Below are 14,108 nucleotides of genomic sequence, written 5' to 3'. Positions count from 1 at the left end.
ACCATCACACAGTTCCTTAGACACCACCTTCTAAATCCACAGCTACTACCATCTAGAAGGCCATGGACAGCAGATACCTGGGAACACCACCACCTGGAGGTTCCCCACCATCTTGATTTGAAAATATATCGCTATTCTTTTACTGTCGCTGGGTCAAAATCCTGGAACTCTGAACAGCATTGTGGGTGTACCTACACCACAGGGACTGCAGCGGTTCAAGAAGGCATCGCACCACCACCTTCTCAAGGGCAATTAAGGATGGGCAATAAATGTTGGCCATGCCAGTGATGCCCATATCCAGTGAATGAATTTAAAACATGCGCTCAGATCCCACAGCCTTTTTACGGGGAGATCAGATGTTTCTTGATATCGCATGGAGTGAATCAAATTCACTGAAGTCTGGCAGCTGTGATGATGGGGACTGCAGGAGAAGGTTGGAGTACACTTTCTTTCTGCCTTTCCACACCAGGAGGCCAAAGGAAAGGAACCTGGGACGGAAGTGCAGGCAGAAACTGAAGATAAGTCCCTTCTGATAAGGTCAGCAATCTCTCACATTTCACATATACATGGATTGGGGCCACCAAAACTGCAGGCAGTCTCGGAGCTTCTGAATCTTATTTATTTATTTATTAGTGTCACAAGTAGGCTTACATTAACACTGCAATGAAGTTACTGTGAAAATCCCCCAGTCGCCACAGTCCGGCGCCTGTTCGGGTACACTGAGGGAGAATTTAGCATGGCCACTGCACCTAACCAGCACGTCTTTCAGACTGTGGGAGGAAACTGGAGCATCCGGAGGAAACCCACGCAGACCCGGGGAGAAAGTGCAGACTCCGCACAGACAGTGACCCAAGCCGGGAATCGAACCTGGGTCCCTGGCGCTGTGAGGCAGCAGTGCTAACCACTGTTGGAATCTGTTAAAAAACCTACTGGGAGGACAACACACTCCAGCCCAGATTCCCAAAGGAAACAGGGCAGAATCCCGGCAGAGATAGCGCTGCACTCAGATCCCCTCATTCCACTGGATAGCGGAGCGAAGAGGAGGTGATGGAGTGGAGACTGTGTCCAAGCAGCCTACCCAAGAAACTCCTCTGCGCAGAATGGAAAGGCACGGAGGGATAAGGTTAAGAGTTTGAGTAAATGAGTGAGTTCAGTGCAATAAACCAGAACAAAATACTGACATTTCTATGCTTAATTTGTTGGCAGTTTGCATGAAGTGATGAAAATGGGGGGGATTTTCCCACCATTGGCTGGTGGTGGTAGAATCTTCCAGTCCCATCAATGTTTACGGTGTTTTCCATTCCCTACCTCCTCCGCCACAGGGGAACAAGCTGCAGGGCGGGTGGCGGTAAGGTGGCGGGGGGCGGTGGTCACCACTGGTCGAATCAGAAGTTCCCATTGGCAGGAAGGGCTGGGAAATTTTGACCAATGATAGAGATTTGAATGGCTCGCCACATCTGGCACAGGAGAACCAATCACGGCGGGGCTGGAAATACTCGGCAAATGTCAGCTTATGAATGAGGCTGAACAACAGCTCAGGAGTGGCATAGTGGTTAGCACTTCTGCCTCACAGCGCCAGGGACCTGGGTCCGATTCCGGCTTTGGGTGATTGTCTGTGTGGAGTTTGCACATTCTTCACGTGTCTGCGTGGGTTTCCTCCGGATGCTCCAGTTTCCTCCCTCAGTCCAAAGATGTACAGGTTAGATGGATTAGCGGTGGTAAATGTCTGGATTTACAGGGATAGGGCAGGAGAAGGGCCTGAGTACGATACTCTGTTAGAGAATCGGTGCAGATCTGATGGGCCAAATGGCCTGTTCTGTACACTAGGGATTCTATGATATGATTGTTGTCCTGACTAAAGTTAAGTCATTCATTATTCTGTCTGAGAGGAACTTTAGGGTTAAGGTTTGGTTACTGTGTTATGATAGGTTGCCATGCTGGATTTTCTAAAACCATTCGCAAATATTGATTTATAATGGAAGCTCAGTCAACCTTAAACTACGCCAGAAATCAAGATTCTGTGAAAAGCCAGGCATCAATCTGTTTTTCAGTTAGATGGTAGAACAGGCTCACTCTGTAACAATGCTATTATCAACATGAAGAAACTTTCATTTATATATAACCTTCCGTGACCCCAGGATGTCCCAAAGTGCTTTGGAGCCAGTGAAGCCCTTTTGAAGTATGGTCACTGTTGCAATGTACAAAATACAGCAGCCAACCAGCGCACAGCAGGATCCCACAAGCAGCAATGTGATTTTTTTTCTGGTGCAGTTGGCTGAGATACTAAAGTTGGCCATCGCTCTGGAAGAACACCCCCACTTGTCTTTGAAATACTGTCACGGGATCCTTCAAATTTCCTTTCAAAATTACCCCTGTGGCATTTTCTAAGTGGCCTCTCCACTCTTTTCTTCAGGGACATCACCAGGAACAGCGCAGACAACACTTGGATGTGGGTTTTGTAGAGCCCACTCCCATTTCTGCTTCTATAAACAGGGGAAAGCAAAATTTAAAAAAATCAAACCCTAATTCTGTCACACACTTCAACTTTGCGTAACTACTTTGATTTTATGATAACCTCAGGACTTGCATGGGGAGTCACTGATTGACCTCCCTGCAGGACTCATTGAATACCAGCTCTCTGAGGATTGGTAATTAACTCACCGGTTGGAGCTCATACACCGAGCCCCATTATAAAGCAAGCCCCTGAGTGGGTCCATTATTGTGCTGTCCTGGATGAGACCTGCTATGTTCACCATGAGCTTGTGGTTTTTGTATTTATTATTTTGTACAATAAAGCATTGTTCCTTTACAGCCGACTCCTGGGGTTATTATAGGTTTCTTTTTAGAAGTTAGGATGGGTGAGGCCTTATAGCGAGGATATCAGTAGAAGCAGAGCCGCTGAGGAACAACCAATGCTGAAAACTACTGCCCAACCCCTCGGCTCAGTTACTTGCCTACAACCAGCTATACAACCACATTATCACAATATATAATGACCACTAACAGGAAAGAGTCAGGCCACATGTAAAGAAAGAAATGCATTTATTTAGTGTCTCTCACGCTCTCTGGATGTGCCAGAATGTTTAATATCCAACAGAGTACTTCTGAAGGGGAGGCGATGGCCTACTGGTATTATCGCTAGGTTATTAATCCGGAAACTCAGCTAATGTCCTGGGGACCCGGTTTCAAATCCCACCACAGCAGATGGTGGAATTTGAATTCAATAAAAAATACCTGGAATTAAGAATCTACTGATGACCATGAAACCGATTGTCAGAAAAACCCATCTGGTTCACTAATGTCCTTTAGGGAAGGAAATCTGCCATCCTTACCCGGTCTGGCCTACATGTGACTCCAGAGCCACAGCAATGTGGTTGACTCTCAACCATCCTCTGAAATGGCGGAGCAAGCCACTCAGTTTCAAGGGCAACTAGGGACGGGCAATAAACGCTGGCCAGCCAGCCATGTCCAAGACTCATGAATGAATTTTTTAAAAGTACAGTTGGTTTAGCTCAGTTGGCTGGACGGCTGGTTCGTGATGTGAGTGACGCCAACAGCGTGGGTTCGATTCCCAGCTGGGGCTATTCATGACGGCCCTGCCTTTGCAACATTGCCCCTCGCCTGAGGTGTAGTGATCCTCAGGTTAAATCATCACCAGTCAGCTCTCCCCCTCAAAGGGAGAGAGAGAGAGCAGCCTCTGGGACTTTGGCAACTTCCATTCGATTGGAAGTTGTGAATTTTCTGTAATAATTACCACTGAGGATGGAAATTGATTTCGGGAAATATTAATGGCAATGTGAAACACAGCCCTCAATTGCAATGGATAAATTTGCACAGGTTGATTCCCTGTGTACAGGAATAGAAAGAAGAATTGTAAATATTGCATCCATATGGCTGAAATTGCTGGCTGCATTTCCTCACTTTATCACTGGAAGGTCACTTCAAATATTCTCCAGTGATTTCCTTAGCTCATAAAAGGTGTTTTGTCAAGGCAAAACTTCCTGCAATTGCAACTGGTGCAGAACTTTGTTCTGTTGTGTTGGCGTTTTATCATATTTGCTTTCTGGGGTGGTGCAGCAGCCTGACAGGGAGTTGCTGCAGTGTGTGTTGCTGCTTGCGATTAATAGTTAACCAGAAAAAATCCCCAGGTTTCTACAGGCCTATGCCCAAAAGAGCAGGTGCTGAGGAATTTCCTTCTGGGATTATGCAAAGTAAAAAGTGCCGGGAAGAATATTTTCGATGTGTGCAAATAGGCACGTACTCTATTAGTGATTCAATTGTTATACAACCCAGTTACCCCACCTTACTCAACTCTTTCTGTTATAGTGCTGGTATAAAACTGCCCTTGGCAAACACATTTTAATATGTGCAGAGACATAATTTGTTGACAAATTTCTTTATATATAAATCAACTGAATTAGGCAGTATTTTGCTATATGCTGTAGTGCAAACTTTCCTTAAACGTTGTGTATTTTTCTCCACCCTATTGTTTATACCATGGTTACTCTCAACACAGAGTTATTGAACATGTTTGTGAGATTGATCACCCTACTGACAGTCAACCGAGTGAAAAGGTTGCCCGCACACTAAATCACAAACAGGTAGTATGTATGTACAGCAAGTGCTTAGAATCACAAAATGTTGGTACGCAGTGTACAGTAGGTGATTAGAATCATGGAAAGTTGGTACGCAGTGCCCAGCAGGTGATTGAGTTGGTACACAGGTACAGTAGGTGATTAGAATCACTGAAGGTTGGTACGCAGTGCCCAGCAGGTGATTGAGTTGGTACACAGGTACAGTAGGTGATTAGAATCATGGAAAGTTGGTACGCAGTGCCCAGTAGGTGATTGAGTTGGTACACAGGTACAGTAGGTGATTGAGTTGGTGCACAGGTACAGTAGGTGATTAGAATCATGGAAAGTTGGTACGCAGTGCACAAGAGGTGTTTGAGTTGGTACACAGGTACAGTGGGCGATTAGAATCACTGAAGGTTGGTACGCAGTGCACAGAAGGTGATTGAGTTGGTACACACTGTACAGAAGGTGATTGAGTTGGTACACACTGTACAGAAGGTGATTGAGTTGGTACACACTGCAGAGAAGGTGATTGAGTTGGTACACACTGTACAGAAGGTGATTGAGTTGGTACACACTGTACAGCAGGTGATTGACTTGGGTTACAGATACAGTAGGTGATTAGAATCACAGGAAGTTGGTATGCAGTTTACAGAAAGTGATTAATGTGGGAAATTCTCGTCCCGTGTGTGTGGTGTATTTGGATTTTCAGAAGGCTTTTGATAAAGTCCCCCACAGCAGGTTGATCAGCAAAATAAAAGCACATGGGGTAGGAGGCAAGATACTGGCATGGATTGAGGATTGGCTAACAGGCAGAAAACAGAGAGTAGGAATAAATGGGTCACTCTTGCATTGATAGGCTGTGGTTTGTGGGGTACCGTAAGGATCAGTACTTGGGCCTCTGTTGTTTACAATATATATCAATGGTTTGGATATGGAGGCCAAATATAATATTTCCAATTTTCTAGATGACACAAATGTATTGCGAGGTAGATGCAAAGTAGCTTTGGACAGACTTAGTGAGTGGGCAGATGGAATATAATGTGGAAAAATTTGACTAATCCACTTTGGTAGAAGGAGCAGATGTGCAGAATATTTCCTAAATGGTAAGAAATTAGAAAGTGTAGATGTACAAAGAAACCTGGATGTTCTTGTCCATAAGTCACTGGAAACTAGCATGCAGGTGCAGCAAGCTATTAGGAAAGCTAATGGAATGTTAACCTTTATCGCAAGGGGATTCAAGTACAGGAGAAGTGAAGGCTTGCTTTAATTGCATAGTTTAAGTTTTAAGGTAAAGTTTATTTATTAGTGTCAGAAGTAGGCTTACATTAACACTGCAATGAAGTTATTCTAAAAATCCCCTAGTCGTCACACCCTTGTGCCTGTTCAGGTACACTGAGGGAGAATTTAGCATGGCCAATGCACCTAACCAGCACGTCTTTTGGAGTGTGGGAGGAAACCGGAGCAACCAGAGGAAACCCACGCAGACACGGGGAGAACGTGCAGACTCCGCACAGACAGTGACTCAAGCCAGGAATCGAACCTGGGACCCTGGCTCTGTGAGGAAGCAGTGCTAATCACTGTGCCGCCCTTGGTTAGACCACACCTGAAGTACTGTGTGCAGTTTTGGTCCCCTTAACTCATAAAGGATGTTATTGCCATAGAGGAAACACAATGAAGGTTCGCCAGACTTGCTCTGGGGATGGCGGGACTGTCTTATGAAGAGAGATTGGGCAAACTGGGCCTGTTTTCTCTGGAGTTTCAAAGAATGAGAAGCAATCTCATTGAAACCTACAGAATCTTTAAAGGAGTGGACAGGGTAGATGCAGGTAAGATGTTTCCCTTTGATGGGGAGTCTATAACGAGTGGGCACAATTTCAAAACAAGGCGGATGCCACATAGGACTGAGAGGAGGAGGAATTTCTTTACACGGAGGGTTGTGACCCTTCGAAATTCTCTATCCCAGAGAACAGTGGAATCTCAATTATTGAGTGTGTGAAAACAGAGATTGATAGACTTCTGAATGCCAATGACATAAAGGGATATGGAATAGTGTGGGGAAATGGGCATTGAAGTGGATGATCAGCCATGATCATATTGAGTGAATGGAGGTGAGTGGAGTCAGCGCTCCGAAAGCTCGTGATTTCAAATAAACCTGTTGGACTTTAACCTGGTGTAGTGAAACTTCTTACTGTGCTTACCCCAGTCCAATGCTGGCATCTCCACATCATATTGAATGGTGGAAGCTCGATGGGCTGAATGGCCTACTCTGATGTCCCTATTTATAATTAAAATGTAATGTGCTGGCAGTCGACAAGGGGGATGCTTGTGATTCCATGGCGGGAGCTAGGTGAAAGTTGCTGTCAGCTAGCAATGCTGCAGTTAAGAGCAAACTATGAAAGAGTCTCCTGGACTCTAAAGGAAAGCTTGCAATATTGCCAAAACTATATTAACCATTAACCTATGCCGCTAATCTAGGACCTACTGAGAGCACTAATGTGGCATGGATGGTTGCCAAATTTCAATCTCATTGTGAATTATTCACCTGTGTATCATTGTTATCCGTTGAGACTGGCTTAGTCATATTTCTCTGTTCATCCATTTTCCGCTTTACAGCAGTGGGCTCCTGTGAACAATATAACCTCATTACTGCTGTTAAGCTGCTATCTTATCTTAATGTCACTATCAATGCCGTCTTTACTCTTTAATGCTACCATTAAAACTTCCTTGTCTTGTGTCCATGACATCATGATACCTGCGGGGTATTCGCAGACATCTTCAACCTCTCTTTATAACAATCTAAGGTCCCTATCTACTTCAAGAAGATGACCATTATCCTGGCACCTAAGAAAAACCAAGCAGCGTGCCTTAATGACTATCAGCTGGTGGCTCTGACATCCATCATTATGAAGTGCTTCAAAAAGCTAGTCATGGCACAAATCAATTCCAGCCCCCCGACTGCCTGGATCCACTACAGTTCGCCTACCGCCGCAACAGGTCCACAGCAGACGCCATCTCCCTGGCCCAAAACTCAACCCTGGAACACCTAGATAACAAGGACACCTATGTCAGACTCCTATTTATTGACTACAGCTCAGCCTTCAACACTATTATTCCTACGAAACTCATCTCCAAACTCCGTGGCTTGGGCCTCGGCACCTCCCTCTGCGACTGGATCCTGAACTTCCTAACTTACAGACCACAATCAGTAAGGACAGGCAACAACACCTCTTCCATGATCATCCTCAACACTGGGGCCCACAAGGCTGTGTTCTCAGCCCCCTACTATACTCCTTATACACCTGAGACTGTGCGGTCAAATTCCCCTCCAAATCGATTTTCAAGTTGGCTGACGACACTACCGTAGTGGGTTGGATCTCAAACAATGACAAGACAGTGTACAGGAATGAGATAGAGAATCTGGTGAACTGGTGTGGCAACAATAATCTCTCCCTCAATGTCAACAAAATGAAGGAGATTGTCATCGACTTCAGGAAGTATAGAGCAGAACATGTCCCTGTCTACATCAATGGGGATGAAGTAGAAAGGGTCAAGAGCATCAAGTGTTTAGGTGTCCAGATCACCAACAACCTGTCCTGGTCCCTCCATGCCAACACTATAGTTAAGAAAGCCCACCAACGCCTCTACTTTCTCCGAAGATTAAGGAAATTTGGCATGTCAGCCACAACTCTCACCAACTTTTACAGATGCACCATAGAAAGCATTCTTTCTGGTTGTATCACAGATTGGTATGGCTCCTGCTCTGCCCAAGACCGCAAGGAATTACAAAAGTCGTGAATGTAGCCCAATCCTTCACGCAAACCAGTCTCCCAACCATTGACTCTATCTACATTTCCCACTGCCTCAGCAAAGCAGTCAACAAAATTAAGGACCCCACACACCCCGGACATTCTCTCTTCCACCTTCTTCTGTCAGGAAAAAGATGCAAAAGTCTGAGGTCACGTACCAACCGACTCAAGAACAACTTCTTCCCTGCTGACATCAGACTTTTGAATGGACCTACCTTGCATTAAGTTGATCTTTCTCTTCACCCGAGCTATGACTGTAACATTCAAAAAAATCATGCACAAAATAAAACACAACATTGTTTCTTCCACAATAAAGATTCCCCTGTAACCATGATGCATGCTAGTCTACATTCAACAAGATCAGCCATGATCTTGTTGAATGGCGGGGCAGGCTCGAAGGGCCAGATGGCCTACTCCTGCTCCTATTTCTTATGTTCTTATGTTCTTAGTCCATTCCAGCCATGCTGTGCCATTCTAACTGGTATGTATGGCACATCAATCCAATGCCAATAGTGAGGTTAATAACAACAGAAAATGCCAGATAAACTCAGCAGGTTTGGCAGCACTCTCTCGTTTCCTTCTCTATGAACAGTATGCTTTGTCTGTATAGTGTGCAAGAAGCAGCACTTTTCACTTTGTGTTAATCCATGTGGCAATAATATATCAAATCAAATCAAGTCTTTGTCAATTTTATCAATTTGTCTTTGATTCTCTTTCCTTTCAGCTCTGATGAAGGGTCGTCTAGACTCAATGCCGGCTCTATTTTCTCTCCCCACAGATGCTGCCAGACCTGTTGAGATTTTCCAGCATTTTTTGTTTTTGTTTCAGATTCCAGCATCTGCAGTATTTTGCTTTTTGCTTACACCTTTGTCAATCTCTGCTTAGCTCCCACCTATCCCTGACCTTGCATTCTGCACCACCTTCTCCAACCACACCCCCACCCACCAACCCCCACCCCGCACCCCCCCACTCCCCCCCCACACACACACACACACACACCCCACCCCGCACCACCCCCCTCACACACACACACACACACCCCACCCCGCACCACCCCCCTCACACACACACACACACACACACTCCACCCCGCACCACCCCCCTCACACACACACACACAACCCTACCCCGCATCCCCCCCCACACACACACCCCACCCCGCACCACCCCCCTCACACACACACACACCCCACCCCGCACCACCCCCCTCACACACACACACACAACCCTACCCCGCATCCCCCCCCACACACACACACCCCACCCCGCACCACCCCCCTCACACACACACACACCCCACCCCGCACCACCCCCCTCACACACACACACACCCCACCCCGCACCACCCCCCTCACACACACACACACAACCCTACCCCGCATCCCCCCCCACACACACACACACACCCCACACCCCCCCGCACACATCCCACACACCCCACACACCCCACTCCGCATCCCCCCCCACACACACACACACACCCCGCACCCCCCCCCCCCCCCCCCCTCACACACACCTCCAACCCCCTACCATCCTCTTCAGTTTTGTAGAAACATTAACTCTAATTTCTTTCTCCACCGATGCTGCCAAACCTGCTGAGTTTATCTGGCATTTTCTGTTGTTATTAACCTCACTATTGGCATTGGATTGATGTGCCATACATACCAGTTAGAATGGCACAGCATGGCTGGAATGGACTCGCATGCATCATGGTTACAGGACAATCTTTATTGTGGAAGAAACAATGTTGTGTTTTATTTTGTGCATGATTTTTTGAATGTTCACCTTACTGTCCATTTTGGAGGGACATGGCTGAATTTGCAGGCACAGCTGGCACTCCCTTCTCTGAATTGTAAAGGAAATCGTCTGAGATCACTTCAGCGGGGATAATTAAAGTGTTGCTGTATCCAAACCCTGTAAGGACTCTGCCAGCTTACACCTCACGATGGGCCCATGTGGGCTGTACTGACCCTGTCATATAGGCCCCTCATTTTCTAACCTTGACTGACTGTCCCCATCAACCCACAACCCCCCATCATACGTGGAATGCCAGGCCTTCCCACTTCACTCCTCCATGTCCCCACCCTCTGCCATACCTTGGATCTTTTTTCCATGCCCCCGAACCCCAACCTTTCAACCTCAATTTCCACTCCCTCACTAACCCTAACTCGCTCTTGTTAATCCTGAACCTCCATGCAAGCTCCATGAAAATTGACCTCACACTTAGGTGCAGGCTACCTTTAAACAAGTATAAACCGGGTGCCATGAGATTCTTGTGCACCGTTAACTTCAACATGAAGGTACAATGTCAATACAAAAAGAGTTTTAACATAATGAGCATTCACAGCATGCAAATATATTATAAGTATGAACCCACCATCCCACCATTCTCCAGTTTGACACCAACCAGGACAAAGCAGCCTGCTTGATTGCTATCTCTTCCACAAACATTCCCTCCACCACCAACAAACAGTGGCAGCCGTCTGTACCACCTACAAGTTGCACTGCAGCAACCCACCAAGGTTCCTTAGGCAGTACCTTCCGAACCCGCGACCACTACCATCTAGAAGGACAAGAACAGCAGATACCTGGGAACACCACCCCTCCAAGTCGCTCACCATCCTGCTTTGGAAATACATCGCCGTTCCTTCACTGTTGAAATCCTGGAACTCCCTCCCTAACAGCACGGTGGGTGTACCTACACCTCAGGGACCGCAACAGTTCAAGACAGCAGCTCACCACCACCTCCTGAAGGGCAGCTAGAGATGGACAATAAATGTTGTCCTAGCCAGCAACACCCACATCCCATAAATGAATGAAAAAAAACATAGGCCACATGAGTCCTGATATACCACAAACATGCTCTAACTGTGTCTCTGCATCTCAAAGCACTGGTGGGAAATGGACATTTCAGCTCCTGCCTAATTCAGTCATCCGGCAAGTCATGTTTCCCGCTCTTACAGGCCACGTAAAATTACCCCACTCCCCTGCTTCCCTGACCATTCCTGTTTTATTATCACATAATTATAATTAGAGCCTTAGATAAAAGCTTAATATCTATCCATAGAATCCCTACAGTGCCATTCAGCCCATCGAGCCTGCACTGACTCTCCCTGACAGAGTATCTTACGCAGGCCCTTTTCCCATAACCCCACACATTTGCCGTGGCTAGCCCATTTAAACTCCACATCTTGGGACAATAAGGGGCAATTTAGCATTTCCAATCCACCTAACCTGCATATCTTTGGGAGGAAACCGGAGCACCCGGAGGAAACCCACGCAGACACGGGGAGAACGTGCAAACTCCACACAGACAGTGGCCCAAGGCCGGAATTAAACCCGGGTCCCTGGCGCTGTGTGGCAGCAGTGCTAACCACTGTGCCATTGTGCTGCCCAAATATAATAAATAACCTTTACCAGTTCTGCCAGTAATCATTCTTCAATAATTATTCATCAGGAAATGAAGGCCAATTAATTCCTAATTGAAGGAAAATACAGCACATGCCAGATTTTCTGAAGCTGACAGTTGCTGTGATAATATGGCTGACTCAGTGCTCCTATCATCTGCCGCAATATATCTGATAGATTTAGAAGCCTCTTTTGTAATTATGTGAGTAATTGGAATGGTTCTGACTGTACAGGCTGAGATTAAAAAGTGGAGCTGGGAAATGCTGTCTGGTAAAGAGTGTTTTTTTGTTTTTCTTGAACCATATAAACTAAGGTGGTCCTGTATCCAAAGGTTGTTGCCTTTAACTTGTTGTCAGCCAAGATTGCGGAGAGTTGTGGAGATGAAGGGGACACTCTTTGAACTTGTTCTGTTAGTGACTCAGCCTCAATCTGGGGTAGGGGGTGGGCAAGTTGCACTGAAAAACAGGTCTTATCCGATAAACTGAATATAAAAAAGTTCAAAGCGGCATCTACCTCCTGCAGTTGGTGTCAAACCTGGCACAAAGGAAGAGAGTTGGTATCGTTGAAGGTCAACATCAATCCCAGAACATCAGAAAAGAATCCAGGATGGCACCTTCTAATTCCATCTTTTATTCTCATTCTATGCTTCTAAAACTTTATTCACTACATTCTGCACCCTTTCATTTCCTTCTCTATGAACGGTATGCTTTGTCTGTATAGCACGCACGAAACAATACTTTTCACTGTATACTAATACATGTGACAATAATAAATCAAATCAAATCAAATCATTGAACTTGTTCCCCCCAGGCAGTGTTCCAGGCCTAACCATCTTTAGCTGCTTCATCAATGACCTTCCCTCCATGAAATGGGGGAGTTCACCGATTATTGTTCAGTTTTCAGCACCATTCAGCACTCCTCAGGCGTTGAATCAGTCCATGTCCAAATGCATCAAGAGCTGGACAACATTTAGGATTGGGCTGATAAGTGACAAGTAACATTTGCGCCACAAAGGAGCCAAGCAATAACCATCACCAGCAAGAGAGAATCCAACCATCACCTCTTGACATTCAATGGCATTGCCATCACTGAAACCCCCACTATCAACATCCTAGGGATTACCATTGGCTAGAAATTGAACTATCATAGAATTACTGTGGCTACAAGAGCAGGCCAGAGGCTGGGAATCATGTGGTGCTTAACTCACCTCCTGTCCCCCCAAAGCTTGTACACCATCTACAAGGCACAAATCAGGAGTGTGATGAAATACTCTGCACTTGGCTGGATGGGTGCAGCTCTGACAAAGCTCAAGAAGCTCGACACCAAGACAAAGCAGCCAGCTTGATTGGCACCCCAACCACAAACATTCCCTCCCTTCACCACCGACACACAGCGTCAGCAGTATGTACTGTCTACAAGATGCACTGCAGGAACTCACCAAGACTCCTTAGACAGCATCTTCCAAACCTGTGAACTTTACCACCTAGAAGGCCAAGAGCAGCAAATACCTGGGAACACCATCCTCTGCAGGTTCCCTTCCAAGCCATTCACTATCCTGCGTTGGAAATATATTACTGTTCCTTCAATGTCGCTGGGTCAAAATCCTGGAACTCCCTCTCTAACAGAACTGTGAGTGTACCTACACAATGTGGACTGCAGCGGTTCGAGAGGGCAGCTCACCACTAGCTTCTCAAGGGCAATAAATGTTGGCCTAGCCAGCGATTCCCACATCCTGTAAAAGAATAAGAGATGTTTGATTGCTCCTGACTGCGACTGTATACACTGGGCATTTAGATCTGCAACAACTCAAACATACAGAAATAGTAAAAAATATGAACTGAAAGTGATGTTTTGGACAGTGAGAGAAAGATCTTGGATCTGGGGCGCACTGGGGAGGAATTTCCAAGAAGTGATCGGGGGGCCTTCTGCCTCCACCAATCCTTAGGTGTGTTATTGAGGAGTTCAGTACACAGGGCCCGGGGAGGGAGGTCCATTTTCAATGGACCGTTTCTCACTAGTGGCAAGGGGAGCTGCCCCACAGATGGCCAATGCGTCCTTGGATGCAACAGTCAGGAAGACCTGTGAATAGCCCAGTTGTGCATTCCCCTGTCTCTGGTGGGGGTATGTGGTGAGGGTGCCACTTACCCAGGTGAACCCTAAGCTGTTTGCAGGACCCGAATGCAATTTTCTGGACACAAACGGGTGGAATAACATTCCGTACATTTGGACCAGGTGTTGGTCGGTCAACCTGTGGTCACTTAAAAAGAACTCGTAAAATGGCCAAGTAGGTTTCTATTTTTTGTGGGCCCGTAAATGT

Source organism: Mustelus asterias, chromosome 23, assembly GCF_964213995.1.
Source record: "Mustelus asterias chromosome 23, sMusAst1.hap1.1, whole genome shotgun sequence".
Classification (NCBI taxonomy): domain Eukaryota; kingdom Metazoa; phylum Chordata; class Chondrichthyes; order Carcharhiniformes; family Triakidae; genus Mustelus; species Mustelus asterias.
The sequence above is the reverse complement of the archived record's forward strand: the minus strand, read 5'-3'. Positions refer to the sequence as shown.